The 22,570-nt window shown below is 54.7% G+C and overlaps 1 long non-coding RNA gene across 1 annotated transcript; it reads left to right on the top strand.

Moving 5' to 3' along the window:
* The first annotated feature begins 85 nt into the window (after positions 1–85).
* Positions 86–22,570, top strand: LOC122707569. The gene is made up of 5 exons (XR_006344844.1): positions 86–1,868; positions 11,071–12,438; positions 18,819–18,938; positions 19,244–19,531; positions 22,401–22,570. It is a non-coding gene; the product is annotated as an uncharacterized LOC122707569 (long non-coding RNA).

Raw genomic sequence — 22,570 nt, 5'->3', positions numbered from 1 at the left:
AGCGGTCCCGGCCGCCGGACGAGGGTGGAGACACACGTGATCCGTGATCCACGAGCCAAGAGCCCAGATAAACGTGTGCCACAGGAGAAGGGGGGTCGTCGTGTTTGGTGTCCTGGTGGCAGGATGTCAGGGACACGGGGAGGGGGCGCCGCGCCCCGGTTAGGGCAACCCCCCTACCCGGAGGTTTGATCCCGCCCCTTCCGCACACCCGCTGGTCCCCAGGCTTGGACAGTCCGCTCCTAGGCCTTGGTCCCCGTCTGTGAAGGGAGTATAATCCACAGGGAAGTGGGCTTATGACGGGCAGGGGAGATCCTATAGGCTTAGCACGCCTTCAGTAGTGCCCCTCTATGACGGTCACCCCGCCTCCAACAGCTCTGTCCCCTCGGCCTTCCCCAGTCGAGGAGCCCCCTCCGCCCCCCAAACAGCAGCTCTGAGAAGTGGGTGTGACGCTGGGCTTTTCTCCGGGCCTCGGAAAGCTGCCTTGGGGTAGCTGCTGGTGACTGGGCCACCCAGAGCGCCCGCTGCGGGCATCTCAGAGGGCATAGGGGCGCCCAGCTCTTCCCTGGGTGCAGGAACAGCCCAGAAACCCAGTGGCCTGGACGGGGAAGGAGCAAGGAGTACCCAGGCCCCTGGCAGGGAGGATCTTGATGGGGAGCAGAGAGCACCAGGCTTTCAAGGAAGGTGCCATCCCGTCCCCGACGATCCTGCCAGCCTCTGGGTCCCAAGGCTCACTGCCTTTGAGGCTTGTGGATCTGGACTCAGAGGGTCATGGAAATCTGAGACACTAGTGTGCCCAGGACCTGGGGCACCTCCAAAGACAAAGCACTTTCTTTTTGTTTGTAGTTTCTGTAGCTCATTCACCACGTTTCTAAGTCAGAAGGGAACGCCCTCTGATCCTCCAGGCTGGATGGCACGGTTGGCGCTGACTGCAGCCTGAGTATGCACGTGGCACACTCTTGGGTGCCCATTGCACTGTGGCTGTGTCCACGGGGTGGGTGCCGTGTGCCCCTCCCTGCTGCCCTCTTGGCTGCAGCGTCTCTGGGAGAAGGACGCCCCCTCTGCTCAGGGCAGTGCACTGGGGGCAGGCCCCTCCCCGAGGTCACCTGAGGATACAGAGGCTGCTGGACCAGGGTCAGAACCTCAACACTCACAGCCGTCCTTTAAAGCCCAGGCAGCTGAATCAACTCTTCCAGGAATAAAGTCAGGAATCTTACAGTTCAGAAAATGAAAGATTTGTCTAAGCTTTTCTTACTTTCTACCCTAAGAACATCTTTCCCTGGGCCAGGCCCTCCGTACAAACAGGGCCCTCCCAAGATTGGGAGCACCGACCCCACCGGGATTTCTTGCAGATCAGGCCCTTCTCATCTGACCCAACCTCGATGTAGGAGGAAAACCCAGGGGGACTGCTGGTCACCCCACACCAAGCGCGCAACGCAACAGGCATGTTACCCTGCAGAGCAGCAGCCTCAGAGCCCGTGGGCCCGCTGCCCAGACGCGCCCGTCTCCCGGGAGCATCCTGCCTCCCTTCGGCTGCCCCATCCCATGGGGCGCAGCTTTGGAGTCTTGCCTAGGATTGTACAGAAGGGCCTTTCCTTCTTTGGTCTGGGTTTGTCCTGCCTGGATGGGGAAGCTGCTGGAAGACTTCCCAAATGAGGACAGTTAACGTGTGCTGGGAAGTGGCCTTAGGGCAGGTCTGGGGAAAGGCCAGCACACCTGGATTCTCCTGCAGGCTCTTAGAGAACCTCGTAAATGGGGGGCTGTGTGCCGAGTCCTGCCCTCGGGATAGCTGCTGAGAGCGGGAGCCGGTGCTGCTTCACAGGGAGCTGAGGCAGCAGGATGGCCCCAGGCCACGCAGTGACCCAGCACAGGTAACCCTTCTCTGGGGGGAGACCAAAGGGTCGGTGAGAAAGTGAATCCTTACAGGGCTGAGCGTCTGCCGGGAGCTGCACGGGCACATGGGGGGCCAGGAGGACAGAGGCAGACGAACGCGATGACCACACGCCCAGGGCAGGCACAGCCACTGCACAGCCAAGCAGGCCCTGAGACAGCAAGACCCGCAGATGACCGGGGCTCTGACGCTCCAAGGGAGCCAGGGCTGAACCCGTATTGTGAGTCTCAGCTCCATCATCAAGGATTTAAAATAATGATATTGGGACTTCCCTGGTGGTCCAGTGGTTAGGGCTCCTAGCCCTCACTGCTGAGGTCCCAGGTTCAGTCCCTGGTAGGGGAACTAGACCCCACACGCCACAGGTTGCAACCAAAGATCTCGTTTGCCCCAAATGAAGACCTGAAATAAATAAATGAATAATAAAAAAAAAAAACTGAGATCAGATTCATGCTTACAAGAGGCAGGGAGAATTGGATGAAGGCAATCAGAAGGTATAAACTTCCAGTGATAAGATTGTAAGGTATAGTTCAGGCTGAGGCAGAAAAGGAAAGAGGACCTCAAGGTAGGTTACCTTTATTCAGCCAAGGAGGGGCGACAGTCTGCCTAACGACCAGGCTGAGTGCTGGGAGGGATCAGGGAGGCTCCATATTTATAGGGAGGTTTGTGGAAGTGATAAGGGAAACGTTAATCAGGCGGGATGTTTTGGGTATTTTTTAGTTGAGATGGCATTTGTAGTCTGGTAGGGGATGATAAGTCTTCTGGGCAGGTGTAGGGGGTGGAAGGTTTCTGCAGGGGGTGATAAGTCCCAGATAGATGCAACTGGCCTGGAGCATCAGGGTGGAACCAAAGTTCTATTTTGTTTTCTCTGAAGTTAAATGATTCAGCAAGGGCCTTTGAGACTGTTGTTTTCTTTTCTAGGCCCAAAAGACTCCTTCATTCCAGACCCTGAAATCATAAAAAAATGGGGAAAAGGGCACCGTATCTCTCTGGCTTCTTCCTGCTGGATAGGGGCGATGGTTTGGGGTCTGGAATGGAGGCTCATCCTAGGGCCCAAGATCTCCTTTTTCTGAGCTTGGGGTGAGGCTCTCGAGAAGAATGGTCTTGACCTGATCTCGAGAGATGGCCCCAATCCATTCTTGGAGAAACCTTTGAAAGAGATTGAAGAGACAGGGTCCAAATAAGAAGAATAGAATGATAAGTACCAATGGTCCCAGAAAGGGAGCAACCAAGGGAGGATCTGTTGGAACAGGTTTTGGGGAGTGTAAAGGTTTTGTAACTCTTTCCTGCGGCATTCAATTCTGTCTCTAAGTTTTTTGACTCTGCCCTGGACTATGCCTGTTTCATTAACAAAATAGCAGCAGTCCTCTCCAAGGAAAAGGCAGGTCCCTCCTTTTCTGCAGTGAGAAGGTCTAGGGCCACAGAAGCTGATGAGTTAATTTGTCTTTGGATTGAAATGAAGGACTCTACTACCTGCTCCATGTCTTCTTAAGTTCTTGGGACAGCCTGTAGTAGAAATGGGCAGAGGTCAAGATGCCTCCAATCCCAGTGCCTAGGGCTGCTGCTATGCCAGCCCCAATCAGGAGGGGGGCTACAACAGCTCATCTTTTTCTGTGGGGAAGTTCCCCTTGGGGGTAGACCATTTGTTCTACCTCTTCTTCTTTGAGGAATGTTAGGCCCCAGGTCAGGAAGACCAAGATGCAGGGTCCAGAGGGGTCCAAGGGGAGACATGAATATGCATAGGTCCTGCAGAGATTGAAGATTCCCGGATTGGTGCAATTATTTGTGCTGTTCCAGAGAACCCAAGTGGAACAGAAGGAGGGAGTGGAGTTTCTAAGACCAGTGTAGTTGGGACTAGAGTAGTTGATACAGGTTAGGTTTGAAGAGATTGATAGTAGGATGTTGTCAGAGGCTGGTCCAATGAGTTGTGTAGTTTTCTGTTGGGAAGGGGAGGTATAGTTGCCTTGTAACAGCCAGGTTGAAGGTGAAGGAATTGCTATGTGTGGTGAGGGAGACAGTGACATGCATACCCAGCTCTGGGATGTGTGTTGTGTGTACTGGAAGAATTGGAAGGAAAAGTTGAGAAGGCGGGTAAGGTGTTGGTTGCCAGAGGGAGGTTTTAGGAGAGGCCGTAATTGGGAAATGAGGTCTAGGTGTTTGTAAGGCTCAGGGGTCGCCTATAACCGGAAATTATGTTCTTTGTGACTTGTTCTTGTTTCTTTTCCCGATTTTGATCTAGTACCCCGCCCCCGTCTGAGTACCCCCAGTGGGTAATGGGATAGAAACATATGTTTCTTCCATTTGGCTTATGGCAGGTACTCACGAAACTCCCTCTCTTTTGTACTTTGACAGTGAGTAGGGATTTGGACTTCGCGCCCCCGAGGTTCATGGTGCATGGTTTTGGAGCTGTATTATAACATGAGGAATGTACATAGGAATAAATGTCTGAGCAGGGGCAGGGAGTGGCCAGAAGGCTGGGGAGTGCAGCAAGGATAAGGAGCAGAGGAGTCATGGGCTGTTAGTTAGGCAGTGCAGAGGAAATAACACCCTAGGAGTAGAACACAGCTGGCAACGTAGGCGATACCCACGGAAAGACGAAGGATAGGGGGCCAGTCCTGAGGGGAGACAGTTACTAGGCCTATAGCAAGGATTAAGATTAGGAGTGCAGTTATAGTTAGAGAGACAGGGAGAGGCCAGTCAGGGCGAGGGGCAGAAGGCCCCGAGTTGGTGGTTGTTTGAATCAGGAGGGACAGTGCTCATTAGGATGTAGAATGATGTAGAGAATGAGAGTAAAGAAATCAATTTCGTCTGGAGTCAGGTTGTAGAAGGTTCCCTGGAGCCACAGTTGAGACACCAGTGTAGTCAGGTCTTTGAAGGAGGTTCCTGTTGGGGCGCTGATCCAGAGGTCTTGTAGTAGTTGGGTCAGGAACAGTTGTAGGTTGAAGAGAGTCCAGGTCATTCAGTGTCTTCTTGGATGTTTGACAGAGGTTGTTGCTGGGTGAATTTTAAGGAGGTAGGTCCTGTGAGGGAGACCTGATAGGTGTCATTTAAGGAGGGCAGCGCAGGTTCGGAGGTGACCTGTTTTAGGCGAGAGAGGTGTACCCAGGAGGTGACCTTCTCGAGTTTAGCTGCAGTTGGGGTAAGGAGGATGACTTTGAATGGTCCCTGCCACTTTGGGGTTAGGTCACTCTGGGGATTATCAGACAGATAGACCATGTCCCCAATTTGTATAGGGGGCAGGGAGGCTTGTGGGTCAGGGGCAGGCAGATTGTGGTTGGCGTATCTCCAGAGGGCATTGCGGAGTTGCGCCAGCAGAGGGGAGTGTAGGAAGCTTGGTGTGGGAGGAGGTTCAGGGGGAAGTCCAGGAGGGAGCATGGGCCTTCCATACATCACCTCAAAGGGGCTCAGCCCCAGGGGCTTTCTGGGCAAAGCCCGTATTCTGAGGAGAACAATTGGCAAAAGTTTAGTCCAGTCCAGATGTACCTTGAGGGTTAGTTTGGTAAGGGTTTCTTTGATTATTCTATTCATCCTTTGTACCTTTCCTGAGGACTGGGGACGGTATGGAATGTGAAATTTCCAGGGTATCTGTAAGAATTGGGCAAGTTGTTGGGTGACCTTGGATGTAAATTCTGGGCCATTATCAGGCTGTAGGGATGAAGGCAGGCCAAACCTGGGGATAATTTCTGTGAGGAGGATTGGGGCCACGGTGTGGGCTCTTTTGTTTGTAGTGGGAAATGCTTCTACCCATCCGGAAAAGGTGTCCCCAAGGACCGGGAGGTATCTGACTCTCTGGACCCGGGGCATATGAGTAAAGTCTATCTGCCAATCTTGTGCTGGGAGGCTGCCTCGCATTTGATGGGTTGGAAAGGATGTCAGTTTAAGGTTGGAATTGGGGTTAGTACGTTGACATGTTTGAGAGGAGCGGGTAAGGTTATCTAAATATTGTTGGTCAGCATTGGATATGGGGAAGTGGCTACGGAGGAACTGTTGGAGTGTCTTGGATGAGGGATGAAAAGGTGAGTGTAGATAAGAGAGGATTTCTCTGGTGGTGGGAGGGTCGGGTGGAGTCAAAGATAAGATGACAGGGGACTGGAGGGAAGGGTGGGACAGTGCTATCTCCTTTGCCTCCTGGTCTGCAGCATTGTTGTAGGCTGATATGAGACTTCCCTTTCAAAGTCCCCTACAGTGGAGGACGTCGGCTTTGTTTGGTAAGAGTGCTGCTGCCTCTAGAAGTTTGTGGATCAGGTATGAATTAATAATGGGGGATCCCTTTGGGGTTAGGAAACCTCTTTCTCTCCATATTAGGATGTTTGAGTGAAGTATGTTATAGGCATATTTGGAGTCTGTGTAGCTGTTAACCCTTAGATTTTTAGCCAGAGTTAAAGCTCTGGTGAGAGCTATCGGTTCTGCCTGTTGGGAGGTGGTGTGAGGTGGCAGAGGTGAAGCTTCAATTTTCTGGGTTCTGTGATTGTGATGAAGGTCCCCCTGGATGATGGCATATCCTGCTGCAAAGGGTTGGGATTTTTGAGAGCTGCCATCAACGAACCAGTGTGGGGCATCTGGGTCTAGGATGGGCTGATCTGTTAAATGTTGGAAGGGGTTTTGGGTCAGATCTTCTGTTAGGCTGCAGCTATGTAGGAGGGAGTCTGTTGTAGAGGACATGGGTAATAAGCTGGCGGGGTTAAGGGGAGAGAAGGGGGAGAATGAGAGCTGAGGGTCAAGGAGAAAGGCATGTAGGACCTGTACCCTGGAAGGGGGAAGGGAGAGGAAAGCCCGATGTGACAGCAAGTCTCGGAAGGTGTGTGGAGAACAGACTGCTAAAGGGGCATGTCTAGAGAGTTTATTTGCTTCGGGTACGAGGGCTGCGATAGCAGCCATGGCCTGTATGCAGGGAGGCCACCCCTTGGTCACCATGTCCAGCTGTTTTGATAGATAGGCTGTGGGAGCCCAGGTGTCTCCAGCCCGCTGACATAGAAGCCCCAGGGCCTGTCCTTGGTTGGAATGTGCAAAGAGAAAGAATGGTCTGGTGTGATCTGGCAGGTGGAGAGTTGGCACCCGCAGGAGGCTCTGGGTGAGCTGGCGAAGAGGATTGGCCAGCGAGAAGGGATTAAAGAGGGACTCATCCAGACATTCTTCAGTTGCTTCATAGAGCGGCTGTGCAATGAGGGAGAAGTTAGGAATCCAGATACAGAAAAAATTTAGGAGGCCGAGGATAGACAGGAGTTCCCTTTTCGTTTTTGGAAGTGGACAGTTAATTAAGGCCTGGATTCTGTCTGGGGGAATAGTTCTTTGTTGATGAGATATGGAGAGCCCCAGGTAGGTGACATTTGTCTGGGCTATTTGGGCCTTAGATTGGGATACCCGATAACCCCAGGATCCCAGGGCCCCAAGGAGTTTGGCAGTTATGTTGGAGGCAGAGTTTTCAGGTTGGGCTACAAAGGAGGAGGTCATCTACATATTGAAGGAGATGACTCGGGGCTAGGTCGAATGTCTGTAAGTCCTTTTGTAAAGCCTGTGCAAAAAAGTGGGGACTGTCTCTGAACCCCTGGGGGAGAACTGTCCATGTTAGTTGTTGGGAAATGTGAGTCTCAAGGTCTTGCCAGGTGAAGGCAAAAAGGGGTTGGGAGAGGGGGTGGAGGGGGATGGTGAAAAAGGCATCTTTGAGATCTAATACTGTGAAGTGGGTTGCAGTCGGGGGTATGGTAGACAGAAGGGTGTAAGGGTTAGGGACTACTGGGAATGTCGGCATGATGGCCTCATTGATTTTTCTCAGGTCCTGGACCAGTCTCCAAGAGTCTGGTCCCTTCCTTACTGCCAGAATAGGGGTGTTGTGTGGTGAATGGGTAGGAGTTAGGATAGAGGCTTGGAGAAGATGGTCTATGATAGGCTTAAGTCCCTTGTGGGCCTCCGGGGTGAGGGAGTACTGTTGTTGGGTGATTATAGTAGAGGGGTCTTTTAGGGTAATGTGAACTGGGAGATGATGTTTGGCTATGGATGGGTGATCAGTGTCCCAGACTTGGGGGTCTAAGGCGGGTAGATCTAAGGGAAGGTCAGGGGTGAGGGATAGGGACTGTCCAGGTGCCATCTGCATTCAGAATATAGAGACTGTATCAAGGGGTGGTATGGTAATAAAGACCCCCAATTTGGACAACAAATCTCTCCCTAGGAGTGCCATCGGGCACTGAAGCATTATGAAGAATGAGTTGTATAAGGGTAGATTTTCCAAATTGACAGAGTAATGGAGGACTGATTTTTGGCCTTAGGGGAACTCCAGAGACCCCCTGGATTGTGAGTTCTGAGTCTTGAGTTGGGCCAGAGTAGGAAGTTAAGAGAGAGAAAGTGGCTCCAGTGTCTACTATAAAAGAGGTCTTTTTTCCGGCCACTACCCCGTCTACCCTAAGTTTTGAGCTCATGTTCAGAACACGGGCTGGGGGGCTGGAACCCCGGCCCCGTCATTGAAACAACTCTTGTAGAGTTGGGCTGGGGTTCTGGGGAGAAGTGGGGGTCTCCCCAGAGGCACCTGGGCACCCCTGTGGACATTCCACTCTCCAGGTCTGGGAGGTGGGGACCTCCCCAGGGGTGCCAGGGCACCCCTGGGAACAGTCCGTCTTCCAGTGTCTCCAATGGCATGCTTTTATGGGGAGCTGTGGGTTTGGGCATGCCTTTGCCCAGTGTCCTGACTGGTTGTGTTGGAAGCAGGGTCCGGGGGGGTGGGGGGTGGGTCTTAAGCCCCATTCTGGGATGACTTGGGCCAGGCTGATCTCTTCCCTTAATTGCTGCTGCCAAAAAGGCATATTTAGCTTTTCTCTCATGTTCTTTTTCTCTCTTAGCCTCCTCCTCTCTATTATTGAACACCTTGAAGGCTACTTCTAGAAGGTCTCTTTGGTGGGTCTCAGGGCCCTTTTCTAGTTGTCGAAGCTAGCGCCTGATGTCAGGGACAGATTGGCCGATGAACTGAATGTGAAGGTACAGTAACCCAGCAGGGGTAGTGATATCTAGGTCGGTATACTTCTGGACTGCCTCTGTGAGGCGTGCCAAGAATAAGGCTGGATTTTCGTCTGCCCCTTGGGTGATTTCTCTGACTTTATCATAATTGACATGGATATGAGTATTTTTCTGCATTCCTTCTAGAATGCAGGGAATCATATGATTGAGTCTCCTGATACCTGGGTCACCGGGCTGGTAAGTCCAGTGGGGATCTAACTGAGGCACCGCTCATCAGCAACTGGGCTGTCCCGGTCTTGGTTATGTAAATGATAAGCATGGGCTCTTGCCGCTTGCCAGATATGGTCTTTTTCATCTGGAGTGAGTGTGGCATTTAGGATATAATATACGTCACTCCATGTGAGGTTATAGGCCTGGGAGAGTCTCAGGAATTCTTTTCTGTATCTGGTAGGATTTTCAGAAAATGATCCTAACTTTTATTCTATCTGGCTCATATTTGACAATGAAAATGGCACATGGACTCGGGTGGGACCCTCTGGTCCTGCCATCTCTCTCAGGGGAAACATGTGCTGGGTACGTGACCATGTGGCAGCGGGGGAAGGGAGGGGGGAGGGGGAGTCGGGGAGATGGGGTAGCGGGGCCAAGGGGGAGTCAGGAGAGGTTTCGGGGCCAGTAGGTGAGTTGGATGAAGGGGAAGGAGAAGGGCGATGGGGTGGCAGGTAGGGAGGGGGCTCGTCCGCGGGGTTGAACTCTGGGGGTGCAGAAGGTTGCTGTCTGCGGTTAGTTGAGGAAGAAGAGCCCTTTTGCTTGGGAGGCAAGGTGCATAGAAGGACCTCATGGGTGGAGCAGGCCTGGCATAGGGAGGGCCTGCTCCGAAGGGCCCAAAAGGCTTGGGCATAGGGGATCTCCGACCACTTGTCATTCCGTTTAAGGAAGTCAGTGAGATTTTGGAGAATGTTAAAGTCAAATGTGCCGACCTCAGGCCAGCGGTCTTGATTGTCTAATTGGTATTGAGGCCAAATCTGTGTACAGAGTTGCTTTAAGCGGTTAGCTTTGAGTTCAGTGAGTGAGAGTGGTTTGAGATTTTTGAGAACACAGGCCAGAGGGGAATCTTTTGGGACAGAGTGGCCAGACCCCATAATTGAAAGGCAAGCAGAGGCTCCTATTGGGAACTCGAGTCGTCACCTGCAGTCGCAATAGGCGTTATGAGAAAAGAGCTCTGTGTCGAGGTGGAGCGTCCCCCACCGTTGCCTACAGATTGGCCCTGGGCCGGGGGTCCCCAGGACCAGGAGAGGACTTTAGGAGCTCTAGAGCGCCTCTAGAACTCCATCCAGATCGGATCTCACCTTAATCTCTGGCCGGTTTGAGTGGAGTGTTGCATGTAGAGCGGTTGAATGGCAAGAGGTCCCTATTCTGGAGGTCATCAGAGAGAGAGAGAAAAGGGGGTAAAGCCGAGGCCTGGGGGTACGCAAATCATCAATAAAGCCTTAGTACAAGGCTTGCACCGCTCATGACGGCACTAGGCGTCCCTGAGGGGAACTCAAGAACCCTGGAAGAAAAGTGAGCTTGGCGGATGTTTGCGCTCCCAGACTCCAGGAAAAGGGAAAACAATGAGAGGGAGGGAGAGAGAGAGTGAGACGAGTGCACCAAGAACGTAAGGTATAGTTCAGGCCGAGGCAGAAAAGGAAAGACGACCTCAACAGAAGTAGGTTACCTTTATTCAGGCAAGGAGGGGCGACAGTCGGCCTAACGACCAGGCTGAGCGCTGAGAGGGATCGGGGGGCTCCATATTTATAGGGAGGAATCAGGCGGGATGTTTTGGGTATTCTTTAGTTGAGATGGCATTTGTAGTCTGGTAGCGGGTGATAAGTCTTCTGGGCAGGTGTAGGCGGTGGAAGGTTTCTGGACAGGGGGTGATAAGTGCCAGATAGATGCAACCGGTCTGGAGCATCAGGGCGGAACTAAAGTTCTGTTTTGTTTTCTCCGAAGTTAGACAATTGGGCAAGGGCCTTTGAGACTGTTGTTTTCTTTTCTAGGTCCAAAAGACTCCTTCAAAGATAATAGGTAGTAGGGATGAAATGTGCAGCATGGTAATTAACACTGCTGCATGGTACATATGAAAGTTGGTAAGGTAAACCCTAAGAGTTCTCATCACAAGGAAAATGTTCTTTACATTTCTTCAATGCTGTATCCGTGTGAGGTGATGGAGGCTCACCAAGCCATTGTGCTCATCATTCCAGGATGTGTGAGTCAGATCGCGGCGCTGCACACCTTATCCCAACCCCGAGCTGTGTGCCAGTTACGACCCGACAAGACGGCATGACTGATGTCAACACTGACCGCACCAGTGCCCTTCGGGCCCTTTCCAGTGGCTTCCCCACTGGTCTCCCCAGGGCCTGAAGGTTGTGGGACTATATTCACCCCCTCTTTGGCATGTAAGTGACCACGGGCAGTAATCAACTCAGTGACCATGTGACTGCGATCCAGGCCCTGGTTTTCCTCATGTGTGAGGTGAAGACTGGGACCAGCTCTGAGCCATCGAAGGTTCCCACCCGGTGGTCCTGCCAGCGTAGAGGGATGTGCCCACCCTGGGCGCCCGGAACATGGGTGGGATTGGCCACCCAGGGCCCTGAGGGCTTTGGTTTTATGGTAAAAAATTGTTTAAAATTTGCTTTCTCCTTCACAAATACCTGTGTTTGTTTAATTAAGAGATATTGTTGAGAATGATTTACGATAAGAGAAATCATCTCTTGGAAAGTGTGTCCTGTGGGCCTCTGAGGACCCTGGGCTGTGACGGGCTCTGTGTGGGGCTTAGGGGCAGCTCTGAGGTTCTTCCCAGCCCTGGATCTCCCCAGATCCACCTGAATCCTCCTGGATCTCCCGGGATCCACCAGGGTCTCCCCAGATCCACCTGGACCCGGCTCTGCTGCGCTGAGGCTGTGGCAGAGGGCTGACGGATGGGCCCACATTCCTGACCTGGGCCATCAGTCCCCGTCTTCATGTTTCCTGAGGGGGAATCCCAGAGCCCCTCAGGATCTGCAAAGAAATGAGTCTGATGGCCAAATGGCAAAAGAAAGGGCAAGAAAGTTCATGTGTAAAAGTCAGGAGGAGAAAATGCTTGGAAGCAAGATAGGGGGACATCTACCTGGAGAGGAACAAGGGCCCTACAGGGGCTTCGATGGGGAAATGCGTTTCCTTCTTCAAGCTCCTTACACGGTGAACCACGTGAATATTCCAGGGAGCTTGGAAGGGGACTCAGAGGCCTCAGGCTGCTGCTCAGGGGTGTTGTGAAACTGGAGGAATGACTTTTAAATGACCTCTTCTCCTTTCCGGCCCCCACCCGAAGGCCACGTGAGGCCACTTCCCCTCCTGCGTTCACCCAGGGGCAGGGCTCACCGCCTCTGTGGGCGGGGAATGGGGGGCGCGCGAAGAGGAGAGAGGGGGCCGGACCGCAGCGAGGGGAGCAGGAGGCCTGGAGGGCCCCCTCCTGCCTCCTCTGCTCCTAGCCCCTCTAGTTCCCTCTTGCTTTAATACTTTTTTCCCGGTTCTCCTGTCCAAGACCCTCCAAGCATTTCTGGTCGCCTGGCCAGCCCGCAGAGGGATGAGCGGTGAGTAGATTGAGAACAACCCGGTTTAGGAAAGAGCCCCGCGGCCTCTGGTCCACCGGGGTTGATCAGTGAGGCTGAGAGGCGCAAGAAAGGATCAGACGATCCAAAGAGAGCGTTTACTCGGCTACACAGGCGCAAAGGCAGGCGGTGGCTCGGTCTCCTTTGTAACTCACAGACGCCTTGCTTGGAGATGTGCTTGGCTTTACTTCTTTTCCGTTTAGGTTTTTTATTTTTTAGGAACTCCAGCACCGAAAAGTTTCTATTTGCACAAGAACTGTGAGCACGGCTGCCCCCTGCTGGTGAGCTTGTGAATCACACCCTCAGGGGCACCGGGGTCTCAGCGCCCTTCATCCTTTTTTCACCAGGATCGTTTGATACTTAAATTCCTTTGACTCTCACTTGAGACATCCTGGCTTCTCAGCAGAGAAGCCCAGAGCTCTGGGCCCCTGGTCGGAGAGAAAGGCCTTTGGAGTAGTGAAAGCTTGTTCGGCCCAGGGCTCCCATCCTCCCCACAGTGCCCACCGTGCGCCAAGCCCGGCTTCCCGGGAGGGGTGGGTGCAGGGCGGACAGCACAGAGCACCAGGGTCTCTGGAGGGCCACGTCAAAACGTTGGACTCTCGCCTAACCATGGCTGCAGGAGTCACCCCAAGCCCAGTGGCTTAGACCCACAGCAGTCACTCATCTTTTCTCCAGGTTTCTCACTCCATTTTTCTGGGGTTATGGGCTCAGCTGGAGACCACCAGAGTTGTCTAGTGATGATGGCTGGCCACAGTTGTCACAGGACTTCCTTGCCCACAGGGCTGGCGGCTGGCGGCTGGGACTGTTAGCAGGAACCCCACGTGCAAGATCCCTGGGCTAGGCTGCGAGGGCAGGCGCGCCAGGAGGGAATGCCTGGTCTTTGGCAAACCAGCCCAGAAGGCGCAGAGCTGGACCTCCCTGAGCTCTGCTGGGGTCATGGAGCCCCGGCCAGCTTCAGGGAAAGCAGATACAGACTATGCCCCCTTTCTGTGCACATGGGAGGTTCTAGAAGAGCACGTTGGGGGGCTGAGAAATACTGTTGCAGGTCTTTCGGGAAAAGACCATTTCCAGAGGCAGGAAGGTTACTCCAGGTGGGTCCCTTCAGTAACTGCCTTCAGGGACGCATTTCCTGGGGAAGAAATCAGTTTTTACAGATGGGGTGTTGCTAAGAGGAAACATGAGGGTTTAGAGGTATCCACTGAGGATTTTCCTGGTGGCTCAATGGTTAAGAATCCGCCCACGGATGCAGGAGACACGGGCTCGACCCCTGGTCTGGGAAGATTCCACATGCTGCAGGGCAGCTAAGCCTGAGCGCCCTAACGACTGAGCCTGTGCTCACAGCCTGGAAGTGCAACCACGGAAGCCCGAAGCCCGCGCTCCTGGAGGCCAGGATCCACAAGGGAAGCCAGCGCCATGAGACGCCGGACGCGCCTCAAAGAGTGGAAGACCCAGCGCATCCATAAGTAGATAAATAAAAACTGTTTAAAAAGACAGCTCTTAAGAAAGAAAAAAGTATCCACTGAGCCATCCTCACTAAGAATGGCCAAAACATTTCATTGCAGAGGAGCCTCCGAAAAGGGCCAATGCAAGCTGCGCTCCCGGGGGTCCCCGGGGGGCTATGACCACGCCCAGCTGTCCACCAAGGCGAGGCAGTAGTGGCCTTTGGGGGGATCTGCCAGGTGAGATTCTGCCAAGATGGACTCTCAGAGGGAAGAACTGGGCGGTGTCGCCGCAGCCAGAGGCCGAGAAGGGCCAGAGCCTCGGCCCTGCCGGGGCCCTGTGAACAGTTGGCTCAGAGCAGGAAGCAAGCAGCAGACGCGTGGAGAGAGGTGAGACCCGTGATCACTCGGAAGCCCCCTGCAGGTGTCACACAGAGCAGGAGCGGCCCTCTTTGGGGACAGAACTGTGTCTTGATCAAATTCTGCATGCCCGACGCCTGGGTTAGTATCCTATCAGAGTTAAGTGAATAAAGGAAAGAAGAAAAGAAAAAGAAAGAGGGAAGAACAGAGTCAGATGTAAAATAATAATAAAAACCTCTGCTGGTTTCCTAGTCACACCTGATCTGGTCAGTCCAGGAGAGCCAGGGGAGTTCTGGAAACATCCATGACTCATCCAGACAGAGTTAAAATAGTCTATGCGTGTATAGTGCATACTGGGGTAAAAGTGTAAAGAGGCACAGTGCAGACTGGCAGCCCTCTGTGGGAAGAGAGAAGGGCAACCAGCAGTGCTGGGGGAGCTTAAACTGTGTTCTTGAATTGCTTCTTACACTGGATGCTGTTTACGGTTGTGGTGGTTAGAATTTACATGTGGATGTGATTGGGCCCAGGTACTTGGCCAAAATTATTCTGGATGCTTTTGTTTTCAATAATTCTCATCACTTTTTGGCCATACCTCCCAGCATGCAACAGCTTAGTTCCCTAACCAGGGATCAACCTGTGCCCCCGGAAGTGGAAGCAAGGAGACTTAATCACTGGACCACTTCCCTCCTTGGGGACAGAACTGCATCCCCTGTGGGAAAGGCCCTCTGGGTGTTTTGGATGAGGTTAATGATTCGGAGAAGGCAATGGCACCCCACTCCAGTACTCTTGCCTGGAAAATCCCATGGACGGAGGAGCCTGGTAGGCTGCAGTCCATGGGGTCGTGAAGAGTCGGACATGACTGAGCGACTTCACTTTCACTTTTCACTTTAATGCATTGGAGAAGGAAATGGCAACCCACTCCAGTGTTCTTGCCTGGAGAATCCCAGTGATGGGGTTGCACAGAGTCGGACACGACTGAAGTGACTTAGCAGCAGCAGCAACATTTAGGTTAGTAGACTGAGTCAACCAAATTGCCCTTCCTAATGTTGGTGGGGCCTCTTCCATTTCAGTCAAGGTTAGACTAGAACAAAGAGGCTGACCCTCCCTTGCATAAGAGAGCCTCCCTCCTGTCTCACTGCCTTCAAACTGGTACATTGGCTTCTCCTGGGTCATCAAGCCTGGTGGCTTTCCGACCAGAACTATACCACCAGCTCGCCTGGTTCTCAGGCCTTGAGACTCAGACTGGAAGTAAACTGTTGGCTGCCCGGGTCTGCAAGCCGCCAGCCCCCTTGGGACAAATCAGCTGTCATAACTGCCTGAGCCGGCTCTTTGCGATAGGTAAATGAATGACGAATGAATGAATGTCCTATCGGTTCTGTTTGTGTGCAGAACTTTGATGAATGCAACAGGTATGTTTGCTATGTTATTTTCCATACCTTTAGCACGTCTAAAATATTTCATAATAAAATTGTAAATAAATAAATGACAAATGGTGTTAAGATGTCAGATGCCATAGCAGTCAAGCAGAATGAGAGCTGGGAAGCGCACCCGAGACTCATCTCCCAGGAGGCCAGCGGCACATGCAGAGCAGACCCGCTGGTGACGGCAGTGGGTGGGGGAGTGTGCACCTGGAGGAGGCTGGCTGTGCCGAGGAGGGAGGCCTGGTCTGTGCGAGGGTCGGGACAGGGTAGAAGAAGGGAGTCAAGGAGGTGTGACCTCACTTCTCCTGGTGGCTCCCGCCCTCATTCTGTTGGAACTGTTGGAGTCTGGTGCTTTGATCCCTGGGAACATTGCAGTAAAGATTCTGGAAATTGCATCCCTAGGGCACACAAAATGATTTTTAAATATCTAACCACAGGCAGGTTCTCCAGATGTCAGCTTTCTTGGTAGCGGTTTTCCAAAGTGTAACACGAAGCCCTCTCATAGAAGAGGAGAGAGCACAGCCTTAATCACCCCATGTCAGCCCAGGTTCAAGGGACGCAGCAGACCCACAGAAACTTGTTCTCAAAGTTCAGTGTTTCCTTTTCTTTCCGGTTGAGTAGCTCAACTTGGCTGGTGGCGTCTTGCTGACGGTTTCTTGGGCAGCTGGGAGCTGACCAGGCCACGGAGGCTGGAGGACACGCCAGCAGCCCGCCTCCCTCCTCCCAGAAGCTCCGTCTGGGTTTCATTCTGATTCCTCCTTGGCCTCATCCGAGAAGCCCAGCAGGTCCTAAGCCGGGCTGTCTCTTCCCACCCCTCCTAGACGCCTGGCCGGGCCGCCCACACTCGGTCCCCAGCCGCCAGCAGGGGTCAGCAGCATCCCGCGGCTGGCTGGGGCCACCGCCTCCCGGGCTGTGGGTCCTGGCGGGTCGGGGTTTACTGGGAGCTTCCTGCAGGGACCTCGCCAGCTCGAGGATCCCCTCCCTGGTGGGTGTGGGGGTGGGTGTGTGATCCAGACGGCGGCCCCGCTGATTCACTGCCCGGCTCTCTCCTGGAACGTTTTCACGTGGATTGACACACGCGATGCTGTGTGTGTGTGTGTGTGTGTGTGTGTGTGTGTGTGTGTGTGTGAGAGAGAGAGAGACAGAGAGACAGAGAGACAGAGAGAGAGATAGCAGGAGAGAGATAACGCCCTGTTGAGGTTTTCTCAGGGACCTCGAGTTCCTAGCTGGGTGCGGGCCCAGCTCGCCGAGGAGTTTCATGAGGCTGCTGTGCCCCACCCCGCCCCCCTCAGCTGGAAAGGGGGGCCCTCCGACTGGCACCCCCTGCAGAGGTCTCTGCAGACGAGCCCCGCAGCCAGCTCATCCCTTGTTTGCAGACACGCCCCCCCACCCCCACCCCCAGCCCATGGCCCACTCTCTCCCGGCTCCGGAGGCCTCTGCCTCCCCCAACCACTGCTCCAGCCCACCCCTGCCTCTGGGACAACCCCCGGCCTGCCCACACCCAGGTGGGGGCGCCCAGAGAACCAGAAGCCCCCGTGGGATAGTTGCAGGGCTGGATGCGGGCTCAGTCTGTGCCAGACACGGGCCCAGCCCCCTCGAGGCAGCCTCCACGTGCCAGGCTGGCAGACGCTGTGCCTTCTCGCCTGCATAGGACGCTGCCCTGCCCTCCCTGGAGGAGAGCAGCTGACCTGGACGGCAGGTGCGGGCCGGCAGGCATCCCGGCTGCCTCAGGGCACGTCTGTAACCAGGGAGGGGCAGCCGCAGCCAGCAGGCACACGCACCACCCCAGGCCGGCGGGAGGGGTCGCCCCAAACATGGGGGACTGGGGTCAGCACTCACAGAGACCCTCCTCCCAGCACCCCAAGGAGGGACCCCCTTGCAGCCTCAGGGCCAGAGCCCCGTCCTCCCGTCTCTGCCCAGCCCTCTGGCTGCAGCGGCTGCTGCCTTCTCCCTGGCAGAGGAGGGTGGCTTGGCCCAGCCTCCACGGGCTGGATGCAGCTCCTGGAGGGAAGTCCCGGAAAGAAGGCTCTCCATACATGCACATGACCTCTCATCATATCCGTGCCTCAAACTGCAGGCAGTTAAAGGGCAGGGGGATGTTCGGGGCTCCTGGTGTGAGCCAGGTGCTGGGTCCAATGTTTCACTGACGTCATCTCATCACATCTGCCCGACAACCCTGCCACATGTGTACTGTCAAGAGCCCCTGTCTCCCAGGGGACAGACACCAGTCATGGTCATGTCGCACAATCGGGATGCGGTGACTCAGAGATCCGACTACAGCCTTGACTCCATGGGGCTTCCCTGGTGCAGACAGCGAAGAATCTGCCTGCAATGCAGGAGACCTGGGTTCAATCCCTGAATCGGGAAGATCCCCTGAAGAAAGGCATGGCAACCCACTCCAAAATTCTTGCCTGGCGAACTCCAAGGACAGAGGAGCCTGATGGACTGCAGTCCACGGGGCCGCCAAGAGTCAGACGCGATTGAGTGACCAACACACACACGACTGCAGAGCTTGTAGTCTCTCCCCGGGGACGGGCCTGGCCCCTCCTGTCTCCTGGCGCACCACACCCTGGGGCCCATCCCCTCCTCCTGGGGAGCGAATTCCCCCCTGCCCCCAGCCTCCACCTCTGCTCACCGTAGCCAAAGTCACCTCCACAACACCATCACCAGGTTCACTGGGCAACTCACACCCCACCCAACACACCCTGTCGCTGCCCCTGGCACCAGAGGGGACCCCGCGGCCTCCAAATCCTCAGGGGCCAGGCCCAGCACTTGCCCTGTGGGCGACGGCTCCCAAGCCAGCTTCCACCACCTCATGTCCAGCCCCCTCCCGCAGCCCTACTGCATCTGAATCTTTCTCTCCTCTGCCTTCCGTACACGTGGGTGTTCTGTCTCTTCCCTCTTAAGACACTTGTGTTCTGGCCTCACCGTGTGGCCTGTGGGACCTCAGTTCCCTGACTAGGGACTGAAACCAGGCCCTTGGCAGTGAGACCGTGGAGTTCTAACCACTGGTCCACTAGGGAATGCCCACAAGACATGTCTTAATATGTTAAGAATAACTGCAGATTTATTAAGGGCATCTTACCATCTTACTCATCATCATGTAACTAATACCTGGATATGTTCTCCTTGTAAAAACAAGCCCAGCAACACAAACACACGGGAAGGATTGACCGGCCCCTGGGTGACTCTCCTCCAGCAGGGACCACTGCCATCAGTGTGGAGACTTTCCAGAGCTCTCTGAGAATGCGTTTTCACACAGGTATTAATACAGTGCTCATAGAAATACACGGCTTTGTGGGGCATCTTTTGACATAACTTGGATCACAGTGTGCAAACTGTTTTGGAAATTTTACTTCTCTTAATGCAAAGCAATAAGACCCTGCAGTGGTGTTGTGTATGCTACCAGCTCCTATGCAAGTTCTGGGTGGACAGACGCTGTATCTTACTGAGGTCTTGAGAGTCTAGCTTGGGCTCTGCTTTCTGTCACATGAGCAAAACTGACTACACAGTTTACAGGGGCTTGTGTGAAAAAAATGTGGAATCCTGTGTTTAAAAACTTTGTAGGAATTTGAAGATGGCAACAGCAAAGCACTGAAGCGCGCACAGATCCTCCTCGGTGTGGGGTCTGTGTGACCACACAGGTCTTGTGCCCATGAAGCTGGCCTGCCTGTAGGTGCTCCGAGTCCACGAGTCGTCTGTCCTGACCACGAACATTCCCGCCGCAGCTGCCACCTTGGGCCATGTCCCTGGAGTCCATGTCCAGCTTTCCGCAACTGCGCTCTCTGCTCCAAGGCCAGAGTCCTGGGTCTTCTGCCTCCAGCACCAGCAAACTCCTCTGGTCCGTGCCTGCTGGTAAGCATTGCCGAGGGGATCCCCACAAAGAGCGAGGCTGCTGGCAACATCACCCCGAGCCTCAGGTGAGGGTCTTGCAGGAGGTAAGATGCGCTGAACTGCCACCCAAGAGACCTGAGTTCTAGTCCAGCCCTGCCGCTCAGCTTGCTCCGTGACCTGAGCTGTGTGTAGCTGGATTTCCCGGCACCTCAGTTTCCATTTCTGCTGAAGGACAGAATGGGGTCTGACAGTCTCCCAGGCCACGCCAGCTCTGTATAAAGGTGATGCTAAGGAGCCAGAGCGGTAATAACTGACACATTTGCCATGTGCCACTGGTATGCCCACTTAATGCTTGAGACAGGCCTGAGGCAGCCACCGCTGTTTCCATTTTACAGACAAGGGAGTCGAGGCTCATTAAAGCAACTGAAAGAGGAAGTTTCCGGGGGACAGACACGTTCTAGAGCCCAGTGTGGTCATGGCTGCCCAGCTCTGCAGACAGAGCACAAGCCACAGACCCGCACGCTGACGGGGTGAACTTTCAGTATGTCAGCTACAGCCCACAAAGCCACTTGAGCAGAGAGAGAGAAGGAAGCATTTGCAGCCTGGGGGTCACAGAGCCCGGCCGCATGCGGCCACCCCGCCCCCTCGCTCTGCGCCCACGTGGCCGGGAGCGCGGGTTCAGCCCCGGGCTGCCCGGCTGCTTGTCTCAGCTCCAGCGCCAGCCGGCCAGAGGACTCGGGCGAGACCTCAATCTCAGTTTCTTCACCTGTAAAACAGAGACAAAGATGAGAGCACTGTTAAGGGCTCAAGGCAGCAGCTGCCCCCAGCGGAGCTCAGAGGCCTGGGCTGAGACGACCGTTTCAGCTCAGCTCCAGCCAGAGCCGGGTGCCCGAGAGGGGACTGGCTCCGTGCCCAGCCCATCCGTGCCCAGCAGGCCCTCCCCTCCTGGCACCTGGAGAAGCTGTCTTTGGGCAGACGCGGAACGTCAGCTCAGCTTGCTTCCTGGGACGGACAGAGAGCAGCACCTCCCCCAGGCGCCCCGGGGCCCCCGGGGGCTCAGACCATCGATACTGGGCCTGAGGCTGGGTGGCCACAGAGGGCACAGCGCCCACACCCACGTGCCCACACCCACGTGCGCGACGCCCCCCGCCCCCCAGCTCATGGGTCAGGTGGGAGAGGACAGGGCTTGTTAGCGGATGGTCAGTCTGAGCACGGAGCACACAGGCAGGTCGGGGTGTGGTGGGGATGGTGTGAGACGTGTTTTCTGTCTGACCCACACGTCTCCTGTATGTGCTCGGCGTGTGGAACCCACCTTCTCCCTTCCGCTCTCTCACTGAACCCCCACCCAGGCCCTGGTGGGGGCGGGGTCCCCCGGTGTCACCTGCGCACCGGTGAGCACACAGAGGTTCTGGCAAGGGCCTTGGCTGAATGTGGATTCAGTCCTCTGACGCCCAGTATTTTTCCATTGTCCTTCTGAGAAGGAAGCCAGAGATTCACTCTGACATTGTTGATCCAGTGCTTAAGAAATAAAGGCACTCACTGTGCTTCCACCCTGTCCTGCAGACCACCCTGCACGCCTAAGAAGGTGCAGCAGGCCTCGCGGACCACGTGGGATGTGGGCGCTCTGGCCCTGCAAACCCCTGGGGTCCCAGACGTAACACCAGTGAGCGTCAATCCTCAGGGCTCAGGGGGCAGGAAGGCGGGTGGGGCCGCAGGAAATCAGGCAGGACCTGCAAGTGCCTCTCAAGCCACTCTGAGGCCAGGGGGTGACATCAGGCTGTTGGGCTGACTTTTTAAAACCCATTTGTCACATTGATGTTAATCCTCTTGTTAACAATCTCCTGCCCTGATTCAGATCAGCTCTAAGCTGGATGGAGGAAGAGGCCAGGGCAGCTGTAGGGCTTAAGGAGTCTCCCGGAGGTCAGTAGGGTCTGGAGGACTCCTGGGGTGGGGGAGGGGTGGGGGAGGGGCGGTGCTGAGCCTGAATCCCACTGTCTCCCTCTCGGCCAGCCACTCCACCAGGCACCACTTCACTCCGCTCGGCCTCCTGTCCCGGCAGCCAGGCCCTTGCTTTTGCTTCTTATTGATTTTCATATTTAAGGAAAATCCATTTGCTTGATTCAGAGCAACTGAGTCATCATGGGGTTTGGAGGAAAAGTGCTCACAAAGCAGGCGCTTGGCAGAGGCCTTTCCTGGGCGGGGCGGGATCCCGCTTCCCACCCAGACAAGGCTGTGCTCATGGCCCCTGTGGCTCCTCACGCGCGGCCCTGTCCCACCAACTGGGCTCAGGGCCTCCGCCCCGCAGCAACCCAGGCCTGCTCCACTCCTCCCTGTCCACGCGCTTCACCGTCGGAGGTCCACACCAGGACATGCGGAGCAGAGCTGGGGGACTGGTGTGATCGGCCACTCACAAATGGGAGGGAAATACTGACCCCACGAGGGAAGAGAGTTCACCCTCAGGAAACCATGGCTTTTGCCTTCTCCCCCATTCAGCACCCTGGGAACAGCATCTTCCCAACAGGTCAGTGTGGGCGGGGCCTGAGGGCATCCTCAGGGTGAACTAGAGGGCGGCTCAGGGGCTGCTGTGTGATCCTTGGTTCCCGGCCTCAGAGGCAGGGAGCTCAGCAGCCCATCCTGTGAGACAGGACAGTGCTTCTTCTAAAAGGCTCCCCTTTGCAGGCAGGGGGACCTGTGAAAAGCAAGAGAGATTCCAGTTAGCCCATCACTGAATGCCAAACTGGATGCAGGCTTGCAGGACTGAGAGATCAAAATAATAACTAAGGTTTACCAAGTAGTGCCAGGCACTATTCTGCATGTGCCACCTAGATTATCATACTTAATCCTCCCAACAACTGGACAAGATGGCAACTGTTATTATCTCATTTTACAGATGAAGAAACCAACACGGTCACAAAGAATCCGTTCAGGTTCCCACGGGTGGTGAGGAGCAGACGGACTTGAGCCTGGGCACTCTGCCTTTGAGCCGTTACATCCACAGGGCAAGGACTCGCCTGTGTGTCCCTCTGGGACAGTCTCTCTGTCCTTCTCCCCACCAAAACA

This window comes from Cervus elaphus, chromosome 14 (assembly GCF_910594005.1).
Source record: "Cervus elaphus chromosome 14, mCerEla1.1, whole genome shotgun sequence".
NCBI classification, from domain to species: domain Eukaryota; kingdom Metazoa; phylum Chordata; class Mammalia; order Artiodactyla; family Cervidae; genus Cervus; species Cervus elaphus.
The sequence above is the reverse complement of the archived record's forward strand: the minus strand, read 5'-3'. Positions and strand labels throughout refer to the sequence as shown.